The sequence below is a fragment of the Macaca mulatta genome, chromosome 9 (genome assembly GCF_049350105.2).
Source record: "Macaca mulatta isolate MMU2019108-1 chromosome 9, T2T-MMU8v2.0, whole genome shotgun sequence".
NCBI lineage: Eukaryota > Metazoa > Chordata > Mammalia > Primates > Cercopithecidae > Macaca > Macaca mulatta.
In genome coordinates this window covers 29,745,811-29,761,083 of record NC_133414.1, presented here as the reverse complement: position 1 = coordinate 29,761,083, position 15,273 = coordinate 29,745,811, and the positions used below count along the sequence as shown (strand labels likewise).

Sequence of the window (15,273 nt, the reverse complement as noted above, 5' to 3'; positions counted from 1 at the left end):
CTCGGGAGGCTGAGGCAGGAGAATGGCGTAAACCCGGGAGGCGGAGCTTGCAGTGAGCTGAGATCCGGCCACTGCACTCCAGCCTGGGTGACAGAGCAAGACTCCGTCTCAAAAAAAAAAAAAATCAGGAAGTCATTTTTGGAAGGCTATGTCTCCAAATGAAGGTATTTATCCTCTGGGTACCCAAATCTCCCAAACAGAATCTTGGGTAAGGAGACAAATGGTTTCGGGTAGGTCAGTGACAGTATATACCATTGCTTCCATTGCTTGGATTCCCCAGCCAAGTGGATCTTGGCTTCAGGAGAAACAGCAGCACTGGCCAGAAAATATGCAGTGTCCCTATAAGGTATCTCTCCAGCTGGCACAGGAACCGGCTGCCAATAGACCATTCCTCTGTTCTCCTGAGCCACCTGGTTTTGGAGATGGGACACCATGACAAGATCAATGAGTCCCATGGGCATTAGCCTCTTGGCTTACTTTGTCTCTGCAAAATGCTTCTTCATCAGAAGTAATATTGTGTGGGAGACTATGACAGGCTACAAGGCATCTAGCACGACTACAGAGAGAGTGCTGGCAGCAGCATGACAACGGCCAAGGAAACCAAATCCAAATCCGGAAAAGTGCCCGTTCCAAAGGGAACAAATCGCTGCTCCCTCCCTGATGGAAGAGGTCCAATGTAATCAACCTGCCACCTGGTAGCTAGCTGCCTCCTCCCCCAGCTTCCTCATTCCACTCAGTGGCACAGTCAGTCATGCAGCTGAGCAGGCCAAAATCCCAGGAGTTTGCTGTCGTTTGTCCTTTTCCCTCACACTCAATATCCAATCTGCCAGGGGGTCCTATTATCTCTACGTTTAAAACAGACCCCAGATCTGATCTCTTCTCAACCACCTCCACCTCTATCACCCTAATCCAAGCCACTGTCATCTCACCCAGAGCACTGCAATAGCCTTCCAGCTGGTCAGGCTGCTTCTACTCTACACACCACCCAGAGGGATGTTTTAAAATTTTAAAAACTGTGATAAAATATATATAACATAAAATTTACCATCTAAACCATTTTTAAGTAGGCAGTTCAGTAGTGTTAAGTACATTCACATTATTGTGCAACCAATCTTCAAAACCCTCTTATGTTGCAAAACTGAGACTCTATACTTATTAAACACTAACTCCCCATTCCTCCTCCCCTAGTCCCTGGCAACCATCCCTGGTCTATGAATTCGACTACTCCAGGTATCTCACATGAATAAGAGGAATCATACAATATTTGTCTTTTTGTGACTTGTCTATTTCACTTAGCATAATGCCCTCAAGACCTATCTCTGTTATAGCATATGTCAGAATTTCCCTCCTTTCGAAGGTGGAATAATATTCCATTGTATGTAGGTACCATATTCTGTTTATCCAGAGTGAATTTTAGACATATATTAGGCTCAGTTTACTCCTCAAATAAATGACATAGGAAAGAAGCAAATGGATAAACTGTAATGTGATTATACAGTGATTTGAACAAACCAACTGGAAAAAGATGTTTTTGAGACAATGGGGCAATTTGAACCAGAATTGGAGATTTGTTAAGGGAATATTTTAAGAAACAGTCATTTTTTGCTTTTGTGATAAGGCTATTGTGGCTAGGTTTTAAAAAAACTTTTTATCTTCTAGGGATACCTACTGAAGTAGTAATGAATAAGTCACTACCTGGAATTTAAGTACTCTAGAAAAACTATGTGTGTGTAGGGAGAAATCAGGAGAAATAAGATGGGCAAAATGGTAATCATTGTTGAAGCTGACATGCATAAATGAGGGTTTATTATATTTTCCTCTCTACTTTTGTATATATTTAAAGATGTCTGTTAAAAATTCTTAAAGATGAGTACCAGGCCGGGCGTGGTGGCTCAAGCCTGTAATCCCAGCACTTTGGGAGGCCGAGACGGGCGGATCACGAGGTCAGGAGATCGAGACCATCCTGGCTAACACGGTGAAACCCCGTCTCTACTAAAAAGTACAAAAAACTAGCCGGGCGAGGTGGCGGGCGCCTGTAGTCTCAGCTACTCGGGAGGCTGAGCCAGGAGAATGGCGTAAACCCGGGAGGCGGAGCTTGCAGTGAGCAGAGATCCGGCCACCGCACTCCAGCCTGGGTGACAGAGCGAGACTCCGTCTCAAAAAAAAAAAAAAAAAAAAAAAAAAAAGATGAGTACCAGACCTATTACATTACTCTTCTAAAAATTTTCCAATAACTTTTTACTACTCATAGAATAAAATACACTGGTATAATATTATAGTATTATTGTAGTGTGATAGTATGATATTCCAGCACAGAATTGTGAGGATTACATGAATTTATACATGTAAAGCATTGGGAGGAGTGCCTGGTGCATCTTAAGTGCTATACAACTGTTTGATATTAGTACTAGTTTAACTTATCAACAATAAAAATGGGAATTCACTATGCTTAAGCTTAAAAAAAACCACTTTTTGAAGACTTTAAAATAGGATTTTTATAAATCATGTTCATAGAAAGATAAAAATTATGAATAGTAAATAAAATTAGAAAAATCAGTGGAGGAAGATAGCCTTTTAAAATGGCACTAGAGTAGTTGGACACCCCGAAGCAAAAAATATGACCTGTGACCTAGTTTACATCACATACAAAATTCAACTCAAAATAGATCATGCACGTAAATGAAAATGTAAGAGTGTAAACCCTTTAGAGAAAAATGTAAGAAAAAATCTTCATGATCTAGGGATAAGCAAATCGTTCTTAAGTCTTGCCACCAGAAGCAAGATTCAAAAAGGGAAATGTTGATAAATTAGACTTCATCAAAATATTTACATTTTTACTTTGTAAAATACTGCCATGTACCACACAAAGACATTCCAGTCAATGATAGACTACATATACTATAGTGGTGCCATAAGATTATAATACCATATTTTTTCTGTTCCTTTTCTATGTTTAGACATGTTTATTAGATACACAAATTTCACTATGTTACAACTGCCTACACTATTTAGTACACTAACATGCTATACAGTCTTGTATTCTAGGAACAGTAGGCTATACCGTGTAGCCCAGGAGTGTCATAGACTATGTCATCTAGATTTGTGTACGTATACTCTCTGATGTTTGCACAATGAGGAAATCACCCAACAATGCATCTCTCAGAACATATCCCCATCATTAAGTGATGCATGAGTGTGCCCAGTTAAAAGGAAGAAAAGAAAGCCACACACTGGAGAAAATATTTGCAAATCACATATCCAGCAAAGGACTAGTATGTAGAATATATAAAGAACTCTCAAAACTCAACAGTAAAATAGCAAACAATCCAATTAAAATAAAAGACATGACACACACATATACGTACATATATACACACACATATATACATACGTATTGATGGCAAACAAGCACATGAAAAGCTGTTCAACATCATTAGACATTGGAGAAATGCAAATTAAAATCACAATGAGATTTTGGCAGGGTGTAATGGCTCACATCTGTAATCCCAGAACTTTGGGAGGCCAAGGCGGGCAGATCATTTGAGGTCAGGAGTTCCAGATCAGCCTGGCCAACATGGTGAAACCCCCTCTCTACCAAAAACCACAAAAATTAGCCGGGCATGGTGGCGCATGCCTGTAATTCCAGCTACTCAGGAGGCTGAGGTGGGAAGATTGCTTGAGCCTGGTGGGCAGAGGTTGCAGTGAGCTGAAATTCCACCACTGCACTCCAGCCTGGGTGACAGAGTGAGACCCTGTCTAAAAAACAAAAAACAAAAACAAACGAACCAAAAAAAAAAAAAAAAAACCCAAAGAGGTTTGTATGTCAGCAGATTACAGACTAGGAAACCCCAGCCCCTCTGCACCCACGGAGACACCAATTCAACAGCATTACAGGGACCAATTCCTTTGCAACAAATCTAGAAGCTAAAAGGGGCTTCTGAACCCCAGGTGAGCACAGAAACAGCCTCATGGAAGCCAATTGGAAAATATGTGGCAGTTGCTTTCCATACTCCCTTCCCTGGTTTAGCACGACATGATCAGGAGAAAAGCTGCAGCTCCTGGCTTCTCCCTGGGAAGGGACGGAGAAGACTGACGTATGTGTCAATTTTAGACTTTTCAGGGGTCTGTCCAAACAACTTGTTTCTGTCATGTCTGAATTTAAGAAGTGATAGGAGGCCGGGCGCAGTGGCTCAAGCCTGTAATCCCAGCACTTTGGGAGGCCAAGACGGGCAGATCACGAGGTCAGGAGATCAAGACCATCCTGGCTAACCAGGAGAAACCCCGTCTCTACTAAAAAATACAAAAGCTTTTCACAAGATGGCGCCGAAAGCGAAGAAGGAAGCTCCTGCCCCTCCTAAAGCTGAAGCCAAAGCGAAGGCTTTAAAGGCCAAGAAGGCAGTGTTGAAAGGTGTCCACAGCCACAAAAAAAAGAAGATCCGCACGTCACCCACCTTCCGGGGGGCCCAAGACACTGCGACTCCGGAGGCAGCCCAAATATCCTCGGAAGAGCGCCCCCAGGAGAAACAAGCTTGACCACTATGCTATCATCAAGTTTCCGCTGACCACTGAGTCTGCCATGAAGAAGATAGAAGACAACACACTTGTGTTCATTGTGGATGTTAAAGCCAACAAGCACCAGATTAAACAGGCTGTGAAGAAGCTCTATGACATTGATGTGGCCAAGGTCAACACCCTGATTCGGCCTGATGGAGAGAAAAAGGCGTATGTTCGACTGGCTCCTGATTACGACGCTTTGGATGTTGCCGACAAAATTGGGATCATCTAAACTGAGTCCAGCTGCCTAATTATATATATATATATATCTTTTCAACATAAAAAAAAATCCAAAAAACTAGCCGAGTGAGGTGGCGGGCACCTGTAGTCCCAGCTACTCGGGAGGCTGAGGCAGGAGAATGGCTTAAGCCTGGGAGGCGGAGCTTGAAGTGAGCCGAGATCCGGCCACTGCACTCCAGCCCGGGCGACAGAGCGAGACTCCGTCTCAAAAAAAAAAAAAAAAAAAAAAAAAAAAAAGAAGTGATAGGAAAAGGTACCAGGTTGGAAGCCACTGAGAACAAAGGCAAGGTTTGGACTAGAAGGCACTCACTCACCATAGTCCCTCCCCTGGCTCAGTGTGGTGTGGTCAGAAGAAAATCTCTAACTCTCAGCTTCTACATTGGTAGAGAAAGAGAAGAATGGAGTTTGAATTCAACATCCTGGCTTTTCAGGGGACTGCCCAAGGAACTGGTTTTTGTTTCACCTGCCTTGGAGTGCTGATATGACTTTAGGTATACTTTAGGTACCCAGGGGTTACTGAGAACAAAAGAGAGCTAAGTAGTTGGCTGCTGCCCCAGAAGACCTGCAGTGCAGCAGACAGAGGCTGATACAGCTCAGTGGCCTCTCTCGGTGAAGGGGGAAGGAATAGGGAGAAGAGTAGAGTATGCATCCAACATTCTGGCTTTTGAGGGGGCTGCTTGAGGAACTAGTTTCTGTCTCACTTCACTTGGCATGCTGATGAGATTCAGCATACTCTAGAAGCCTAGGGCTGCTGAGCACAAAAGAGAGCTGGGCAGCTTAAGGCAGCTGAAGAAAACCTGCAGTGCTACAGAAAGACACCAGAGAAAGCCAGAGATTACTAGCTTCTGAAACAAGAAACAGTGAGATGACTCTAATTGGGATTTTACATGCACAAGTCCAGAGAACAGACATCCAGAAGAGGTTTGAAAGGCCCACGGGATCTCTAGTTAGGCTGATTTTGTTTTCCCTCTACAAAGCCAGTCTCCAAATGCAGAAAGGGGGCTATATATATGTATCTTTTTCAAATGTGTGGATCTCACCACAGATTACAAGGCACATAAACAAGGACATTTGGCAGGTGCAGCGGAGTAAAATAAATATCCAGAAACCAACCTTAAAGAAACATAGATATATGAACTACCTGAGAAAGAATTCGAAATAACCATCATAAAGAAGTTCAATGAACTCAGGAAAAGGATGAGAATGTTAACAGAGAAAATATAAAAAGAGGCCTGGTGCGGTGGCTCACGCCTGTAATCCCAGCACTTTGGGAGGCTGAGGCAGGTGGATCACGAGGTCAGGAGATCGAGACCATCCTGGCTAACACGGTAAAATCCCGTCTCTACTAAAAACACAAAAAATTAGCTGGGCGTGGTGGTGGGCGCCTGTAGTCCCAGCTACTCAGGAGGCTGAGGCAGGAGAATGAGGCGGAGCTTGCAGTGAGCCGAGATCATGCCACTGCACTCTAGCCTGGGCGACAGAGTGAGACTCCGTCTCAAAAAAAAAAAAAAAAAAAAAAAAAAAAAAAAAATATATATATATATATATATATATATATATATATATATATCTCCAAACAGAAATTTTGAAGCTGAAGAATACAATAACTGAATTGAAAAATTCAATAGAAGGGTCAAACATTCACTAAAGGAGCTGGGTACAGTTCTCACACCTATAATCCCAGCATTTTGAGAGGCTGAGGCAGGAGGATCACTTGAACCCAGGACTTCGAAATCAGCCTGGAAAACATAGCGAGATGCCCTCTCTACAAAAAAATAAATAAATAATTAGCCAGACATGGTGGCACATGCCTATAGTCCCAGCTACTTGGGAGACTGAGGCAGGAGGATCACTTGAGCCCAGAAGCTTGAGGCTGCAGTTAGCTAAGATCACACCACTGCACTTCAGTCTGAGCAATGGAGTGTGACTCTGTCCCCCCACCCCCAAAAAATCACTAAAAGGGTTATAGACTTGATCAGTCAGTAAACTCAAAGACAGGACATTTGAGATTATCCAGTCAGAGGGGGAAAAAAAAGATGAATGAAAAAGAATGGGCTGAGCACGGTAGCTCACACCTGTAATCCCAGCACTTTGAGAGGCTGAGGTGGGTAGATCACTTGAGGTCAAGAGTTCGAGACCAGCCTGGCCAACATGGTTGAAACTCTGTTACCAAATACAAAAATTAGCTGGGTGTGGTGGCACGCACCTGTAGTCCCAGCTACTCAGGAGGCTGAGGTGGAAGAATTACTTGAACCTGGGAGGCAGAGGTAGCAGTGAGCTGAGATTATGTCACTGCACTCCAGCCTGGGTGACAGAGTGAGATCCTGTCTCAAAAAAAAAAAAAAAGAGGAAAAAAGAAAAGAAAAAGTGAAGAAAGTTTAAGGGATTTACAGGACACTATCAAGCAAGCCTATATATACATTATGGAAGTTGCAGAAGGAATACAGAGAGAAATGAATAGAAAGCTTATTTAAAAAAAAAATGGCTTAAAATTTCTCATATCTGGGGAAAGATATGGATAAGATTTAAGAACCCCAGGAGACTCCAACTATGATAAATCCAAAGAAGTCTACACCAAGACACATTACAATTAAATTGTTGAATATCTAAAACAAAGAGAAAATTGAAAAAGCAGCAAGAAAAAAAATGACTTGCGTGGACAAGATAGCCCTCATAAGACTATCAGGGATTTCTCAGTAGAAGCCTTGCAGGCCGGAAGAGAGTGGGATGTTATATTCAAAGTGCTGAAATAAAATGAGATTTAAAAGCCCTGCCAACTAAGTATTCTGTCTCTGGTAAAACTGCCTTTCATAGATAAAGGAGAAAGACTTTCCCAAATAAACAGCTCAGGAAGTTCATTCCCACTAAACCTGCCTTACAAGAACTGCTAAAGAAAGTCCCTTGAGTTAGAACAATAGGATGCGAGACAGCAGCACAAAAGGATATGAAAGTATAAAGTTTACTTGTAGAGGTTAATATATAAAACAATAGAGAATACTGTAATACTGTAACTGTGGTATGAAGTCACTTACAATTCTGGTGTAGAAGTTGAAAATCAAGTACAAAAAAGAAATATAACTAAAAATATGTTAATGAAGACACTATATAAAAAGATGTAATTTGTGACAGCAATAACAAAGTGTGGGGAGGAAGGAAGTAAAAAAGTTATTTTGGTGTGCAACTGAAGTTAAGTTGTCAGCTTAAAATAAAGTGTTTCAACGATGAGATGTTTTCTTTTATTATTATTATTTTTTGAGACAGAGTCTCGCTCTGTCACCCAGGCTGGAGTGCAGTGGCGTAATTTCGACTCACTGCAACCTCTGTCTCCCAGGTTCAAGCAATTTTCCTGTCTCAGCCTCCTGGGTAGCTGGGATTACAGGTGCCCAGCACCATGCCCAGATAATTTTTGTATTTCTAGTAGAGACAGGGTTTCACCACGTTAGCCATGCTTGCCTTGAACTCCTGACCTCAAGTGATCCACCTGCCTCGGCCTCCCAAAGTGCTGGGATTATAGGGATGAGCCACTGTGCCTAGCCTACAAGATGTTTTATGTAAACCTCATCATAACCAAAAAAAGAAAATACTTATGACACACAAAAGGAAATGAGAAAGGAATCAAAGCATGCCACTGAAAAAAAAAATCAGTGGAACAAAAAGGCTGATAGCAAGGCAGGAAAAGAGAGATGAAATTCTATAAGAAAGAAAACAATTAACAAAATGACAATAGTAAGTCTTTCCCTTAAGTAATTACTTTAAATGTAAATGGATTAAACTCTTCAATTAAAAAACAAGGAGTGCATGAATAGATAAAAAGAACCAAGATTCAACCATGTGCTGTCTATAAGATACTCTTTATCTATTTAGAGACAGAGTCTTGCCCTGTTACCCGGGCTGGAGTGCAGTGGCTCAATCTTGGCTCACGGCAACCTCCGCCTCCTAGGTTCAAGTGATTCTTGTGCCTCAGCCTCCTGAGTAGCTGGGATTACATGTGTGTACCACCATGCCCAGTTAATTTTTGTATTTTTAAGTAGAGATGGGGTTTTACCATGTTGGCCAGGCTGGTCTTGAACTTCTGACCTCAGGTGATCTGCCCACCTCAGCCTCCCAGAATGCTAGGATTACAGGTGTGAGCCACCATGCCTGGCCAAGAGACTCACTTTAGATTAAGGACACACAGAGGCTGAATATGAAAGAATGGAAGAAAAAAAATGCATGCAAATGTTAAACAAAAGGGAGCAGGGGTGGCCATACTTATGTCAGACAAAATAGACTTTAAGTCAAAAGCTGTCACAAGAGGTAAAGAAGGACATTATATAATGAAAAACGGGTCAGTTCATTAGAAACATATAAACTTTTAAAATATATATACACCCAGGTTCAGAGCACCCAAATATAAGAAGCAAATATTGACCAAACTGAAGGGAGAAATAGAAGCAACACGTTAATAGTAGGAGATTTCAAATGCCACTATGAACAACTGATAGACTATCAAGGCAGAAAATTAATATATAAACAAAAGACTTGAACAACACTGTAGTCAAATAGTCCTGAGAGACATATATGCAATGTTCCATCCAATAGCAGCAAAGTATACATTTTTTCTCAAGTATATACAGATCATTCTCCAGGAGAGATCATGTGTTAGATGATAAAGTAAGTCTTAACAAATTTAAGAAGATCGAAATAATACCAAGTATCTTGTGTGATGACAATGGGATGAAACTAGAAATAGTAGCAGAAGGAAAACCAAAAAATTCATAAATATGAAGAAATTAAACAACACACTCTCAAACAATCGATGGGTCAAAGAAGAAGTCAAAAGGATAATTAGAAAATATCTTTAGACAAATGAAAACAAATATACCCAAACTTATTTGATACTGTAAGAACAGTACTAGGAGGGAAATTTAAAGCAGTGAAGAGCTACCTTGAAAAAGAAGATATCACTAAACAACCTAACTTTACACCTCAAGGAACTAGAAAAAGAAAAGCAAAGTGAGTACAAATTTAGCAGAAGGAAGAAAATAATAAAAATTATGGAAGAAATATGTGAACTAGAGAAGAGAAAAATAATAGATGGCATTATCTGATAGATAGAAAACCCTAAAGCTTCCACCAAAAAAATCTGTTAAAACTAATAAGTGAATTCAGCAAAGTTATAGGATACAAAATCAATATACAAAAATTAGTTGTGTTTCTACAATCCAAAATGGAAATTAACAAAACAGTTCCAAGGCTGGGCACGGTGACTCATGCCTGTAATCCCAGCACTTTGGGAGGCTGAGGCGGGTAGATCACAAGGTCAGGAGTTCAAGACCAGACTGACCAACATGGTGAAACACTGTATCTACTAAAAACACAAAATTTAGCCAGGTGTGGTGGCACGCACCTGTAATCCCAGCTACTTGGGAGGCTGAGGCAGGAGAATCACTTGAATCCAGGAGGCGGTGGTTGCAGTGAGTCAAGAGCATGCCACTGCACTCCAGCCTGGGTGACAGAGCAAGACTCCATCTCAAAAAAAAAAAAAAAAAAAAGAAAGAAAGAAAATTTCCATTTACAGTAGCATCAAAAATAATATAATATAATATTGAGGAATAAATATAAGGAGGTGAAAGACTTGTACAGTGAAAACTACAAAACATTGTTGAAAGAAATTTAAGATGACACAAATAAATTGAAATGTTTCATTTTCATGGATTGAAAGACTTAATATTCCTAAAATGTTCATACTACTCAAAATGATCTACAGATTTAATGCAATCCCTGTCAAAATCTCAATGGCTTTTTTTTTTTTTTTTTTTTTTTTGCAGAAATAGAAAAAAAAATCCTACACTTCTTATGGAACCTCAAAGGACTCTGAACCCATTCAAGGTCCTTTGACAAAAAGACCTGGATTCTTGAAACTATCTTAAAAAAACAAATCTGGAGGTCTCACATGTTCTGACTTGAAAACATATTGCAAAGCTACAGTATTCAAAACAGTATGGTACTAGCATAGAGACAGATGTATAGATCAATGGAATAAAGTAGAGACCCCAGACATAAATCTACACATATATGGTCAAATGACCTTCAACAAGGTGCCAAGACTACACAATAGGGAAACTAGTTTCTTCAGCAAATGGTGCTCAGAAAGCTGAATATTCACAAGAAAATAATAAAGTTGGACCCTTTTCTGACACCATACACAAAAGTCAACTCAAAATGTATTAAAGATTTAAACATAAGATCTGAAACTACAAAGCTTCTAGAAAAAGACATAGGGGAAAATCTTCATAACACTGTTTTGACAATGATGTTTTGGACATGACACTAAAAGCACAAACAACAAAAGCAAAAATAAACAAGTGGGACTACATGAAACTAAAAAGCTGTGTGCTCAAAAGAAACAATTATAGAGTGAAAAGGCAACCTACAGAATGGGAGAAGATATCTGTAAACCATAAATCTCATACGAGGTTAATAGCCAAAGTATATAAGGACCCCCTACAATTCACTAAACAAAATAATAAATAATCTAATTTTAAAATGGGCAAAAGATTTGAATGGACATTTTCCCGAAGAAGATGCACAAATGGCCAACAGATATATAAAAAGATACTACATCACTAATCATCAAGGAAATACAAATCAAAACCACAATGATCTATCACTTCACATCTGTTAGAAGGGCCATTATAAAATAAACACACACACACATACACAGAAAATAAGTGCTGGTGAGAATGCAGAGAAACTGCAACCCTTTGCATTATTGGTGGGAATGTAAAATGATGTAGCTGCTGTGATAAACAGTATGGAGATTCTGTAATAAATTAAGAATAGAGCTACCTATGATCCTGCAATCCCACTTTTGGGTATATGACCAAAAGAATTGAAATCAGAATATTCTTCATTGCAGCTTATTTTTGTGAAGAAGATTGAAGAAGATTCTGTTTTCAATTCAAGATTTACAATGAATCTTCATTGCAGCTTATTCACAATAGCCAAGAGGTAGAAACAACCTAATGAATGAATGGATAAACCAAGTGTAGACACATACAAAATGGACATATACATTATATACATATACAATTACATGTTATTCAGCCTTAAAAAAGAAAGAAATCCTGCCATATACAACCACATGAGTAAAACCTATAGATATTATGCTAAGTGACATAAGCTAGCCATAGGACAAATGTTGCATGATGCTCTTTATATGAGGTATCTACAATATTCAGTCTCATAGAAGGAGAAAGGAGAACGGGGGTTGCCAGGAGTTTCAGGAAGAAGGAAGTGGGAAATTGCTATTCAATGGGTTTAGAGTTTCAGTCATGCAAGATGAAAAAATCCTAGAAATCTGTTGTGCAACAATGTGCTTATAGTTAACTATGCTATGCTATTGTTAACTATAATACTATACTAACTATAATCTGTAATAACTATGGTTATTATAGTTATAACTATATTATATTGGTGCAAAAGTAATTGCAGTTTTTGCCATTGATGCTGCAATTACTTTTGCACCAACCTATTAGTTAACTATAATGTTATACTAACAATATTATGCTATAGTATCGATATACTTAGAAAGTTAGGAGGGTCGAACTCATATCATGTGTTTATTAACACATTAAGAGACACTCATTTGGCCAATCTGTTGGGAAAAAAAGAGAAAACCACAAAGACATATCAACACCTGTGAAAAGAATAAAATATAGATAAAAAATAAAGATCATCAACACCTGTGAAAAGAAGGAAAAAGAGAAAAAAAGAAAAGAAAAAAGCAGAGACACCACCAAATACTCGTGAGGATGTAGAACTGATGGGCCATTCACACATAGTCATAGGATATAAGATTAATAGACAAAAAAAATTATTTACTCCCAAATACTAGCAACAAGTATGTATAAACTGAAATTAAAAATAGAATGCTATTTATAATTGCACAAAAAATGAGGTGATTAGGTATAAATTTAACAAAACATGTATATGCTGAAAACTATAAAATGATGATGAAAGAAATAAAAGATCTAAATTAAATGAAGAGATATATATTGAGTTCATAGAGGAAGGTCTCAATTCTTTTCCAAATTGATCTATAGGTTTAACCCAATGCCTGTCAAAATTGTAGTAAGTATTTTTGTAGGTATAGACAAGATTATTCTAAAATTTACACGCAAAGTCAAAGGAACTAGAACAACTAAAATAATTTTGGAAAAGAAGAATAAAGTAGGAGTCATAACTCTAAAACAAAACTAAGCGAAGCCGAAAAAGTTTGTACTATCCATCCAAGAGCCCAGAGTTTTTGCATCTTGTAACTTACCCCTCCCTAGCTTACCTTCATTGCAAACTATTGACCAGTTTATTATTTTTTTTTAACTGTATTCAGCTTAGTGATGTTTCGTGATAGATATATTTTAAACACAAACAGCGAAATTGTGAATGGAAGTTTCTATTTAACATTTGGAGTGTGGCTGACTCAAATTGAGTCACAACTTTTGAGATCAAGTTCCATTTTCTTGCTATTGCTGCGTAAATATTACCTATTTGAACTGACTGAAGAAAGTATGTACCATCATGCATCATTTAAGGATAGAGATACATTCTGAGAAATGCATCCTTAGATGATTTCATCATTGTGTGAACATCCTAGAGTGCACTTACAGGAACCTAGATGGTACAGCCTACAGCAAACCTAGGCTATATGGTACAGTCCATTGCTCCTAGGCTGCAAATCTGTACAGCCTTTTACTGTACTGAATACTGTAGGCAATTGTACCACAATGGTAAGTATTTTTATATCTAAATATATCCAAACATAGAAAAGGTACACAAAACTAAGGTATTAAAATCTTGAGGGACAATCATCATGTGGTCCATCACTGACTGAAACATTATATGGTGCATGACTGTCCACTTTTTATTTTTATTTTTTTTTGAGAACGAGTCTTGCTCTGTCACACAGGCTGGAGTGCAGTGGTATGATCTCCACTCACTGCAACCTTCGCCTCCTGGGTTCAAGTGATTCTCGTGCCTCAGCCTCCCAAGTAGCTGGGATTACAGATGTGAGCCACCACACCCGGCTAATATTTTTGTAATTTTAGTAGAGATGGAGTCTCACCATGTTGGCCAAGCTGGTCTCAAACTCCCAACCTCAGGTGTTCGGCCCACCTCGGCCTCCCAAAGTGCTGGGATTACAGGCATGAACCAGTGAGCCTGGCCCCACTTTCAACCTAGAGCACTTTGTGCTTTTGAATTCAAAAAGCCAATTTTCTTACACTGACAGGGTGAGCTATGTAGTATCAAACCACAGTCTTCAAAACAGGTTTAAGTTTTATTTCTCTATGATATTTCAGTATAGACTAAATATATATCTTCCTGCCCATTTCTGAATTATTCTTTGTGTAAAATGTGAATTTTTTTTAAAAAGCAGACTGTTTTGTTGAATAACTACATGTATACATAGTTCTGCTAGAATGGAGCTAATTCATTCCATGTTGTAAAATGGGGTTGAATGCAAATATTTTTTAAATGTTCATTTCCAGATCCTAAATTCTTTGTTTTCATGAATGAGCCTTGCACATTTCTTTGATTTAAAATATGGCATATATTCCTTGGTTTTCCAAAGCTGGTAAATACAGCACTCAATACAGTCTGGAAATCTCTTCCCTGGCTGCACTTAGGGGAGGAGACCACCCCTCATAGTGTCTTATGCCCAATTTCTGCCTCCAAAGGAAGAAAAAGTAAAAACTAAAAGGCAGAAATGAAATCCACAAGCGGACATCCCCGCGCCACACCGTGGGCCTAGTAGTTAAAGATCGACCCCTGACCTAATCGGTTATGTTATCTATAGATTATACACATTGTATAGAAAAGCACTGAAAATTCCTATCCTGTTTTGTTCCGATCTAATTACCAGTGCACGCAGCCCCCAGTCATGGATACCCCTTGCTTGCTCAATCGATCACGACCCTCTCATGTGCACCCCCTTAGAGTTGTGAGCCCTTAAAAGGGACAGGAATTGCTCACTCGGGGAGCTCGGCTCTTGAGACAGGAGTCTTGCCGATGCCCCCCGCCAAATAAACCCCTTCCTTCTTTAACTTGGTGTCTGAGGAGTTTTGTCTGCAGCTCGTCCTGCTACACTTGCAGCGAGAACTGATCAAAAGCTCAAAATGAGCCTTCTGGCCATTCTCATCACACTCTGTTCCCTGGAGAGTGAAATCTTTTTTCAGATTAAAGTAGATTGTTCAAACAGATATTTTTGTGATTCCTTCTGTCTTCTAATCCAATGTGTGATTATTTTACGTTTTAAGGATAATTGCCTTCCAATATAAGACAGATTTTTCTTACTTATTTGCATGTCAAAATTTTCATTATGCAAAACAATTTTAAATATTTAGCTGACTACCTTGTTTTGCTAAGTAGAATATAAAGAGAATTGTGTAGAATCAGTCTCTGCTTTAGAGATGTCTGTTGTTTAAAACAGACACCCAG

The 15,273-nt window shown here is 39.2% G+C and overlaps 1 long non-coding RNA gene and 1 pseudogene across 1 annotated transcript in view; both read left to right on the top strand.

The window, feature by feature from the left end:
* The window catches only part of LOC114669909 (uncharacterized), a 75,685-nt gene that overhangs the window by 43,469 nt on the left and 16,943 nt on the right, over positions 1–15,273 (top strand). The gene's annotated exons all lie outside the window — the stretch shown is intronic.
* LOC696154 (large ribosomal subunit protein uL23 pseudogene) lies at positions 4,307–4,814 on the top strand (annotated as a pseudogene).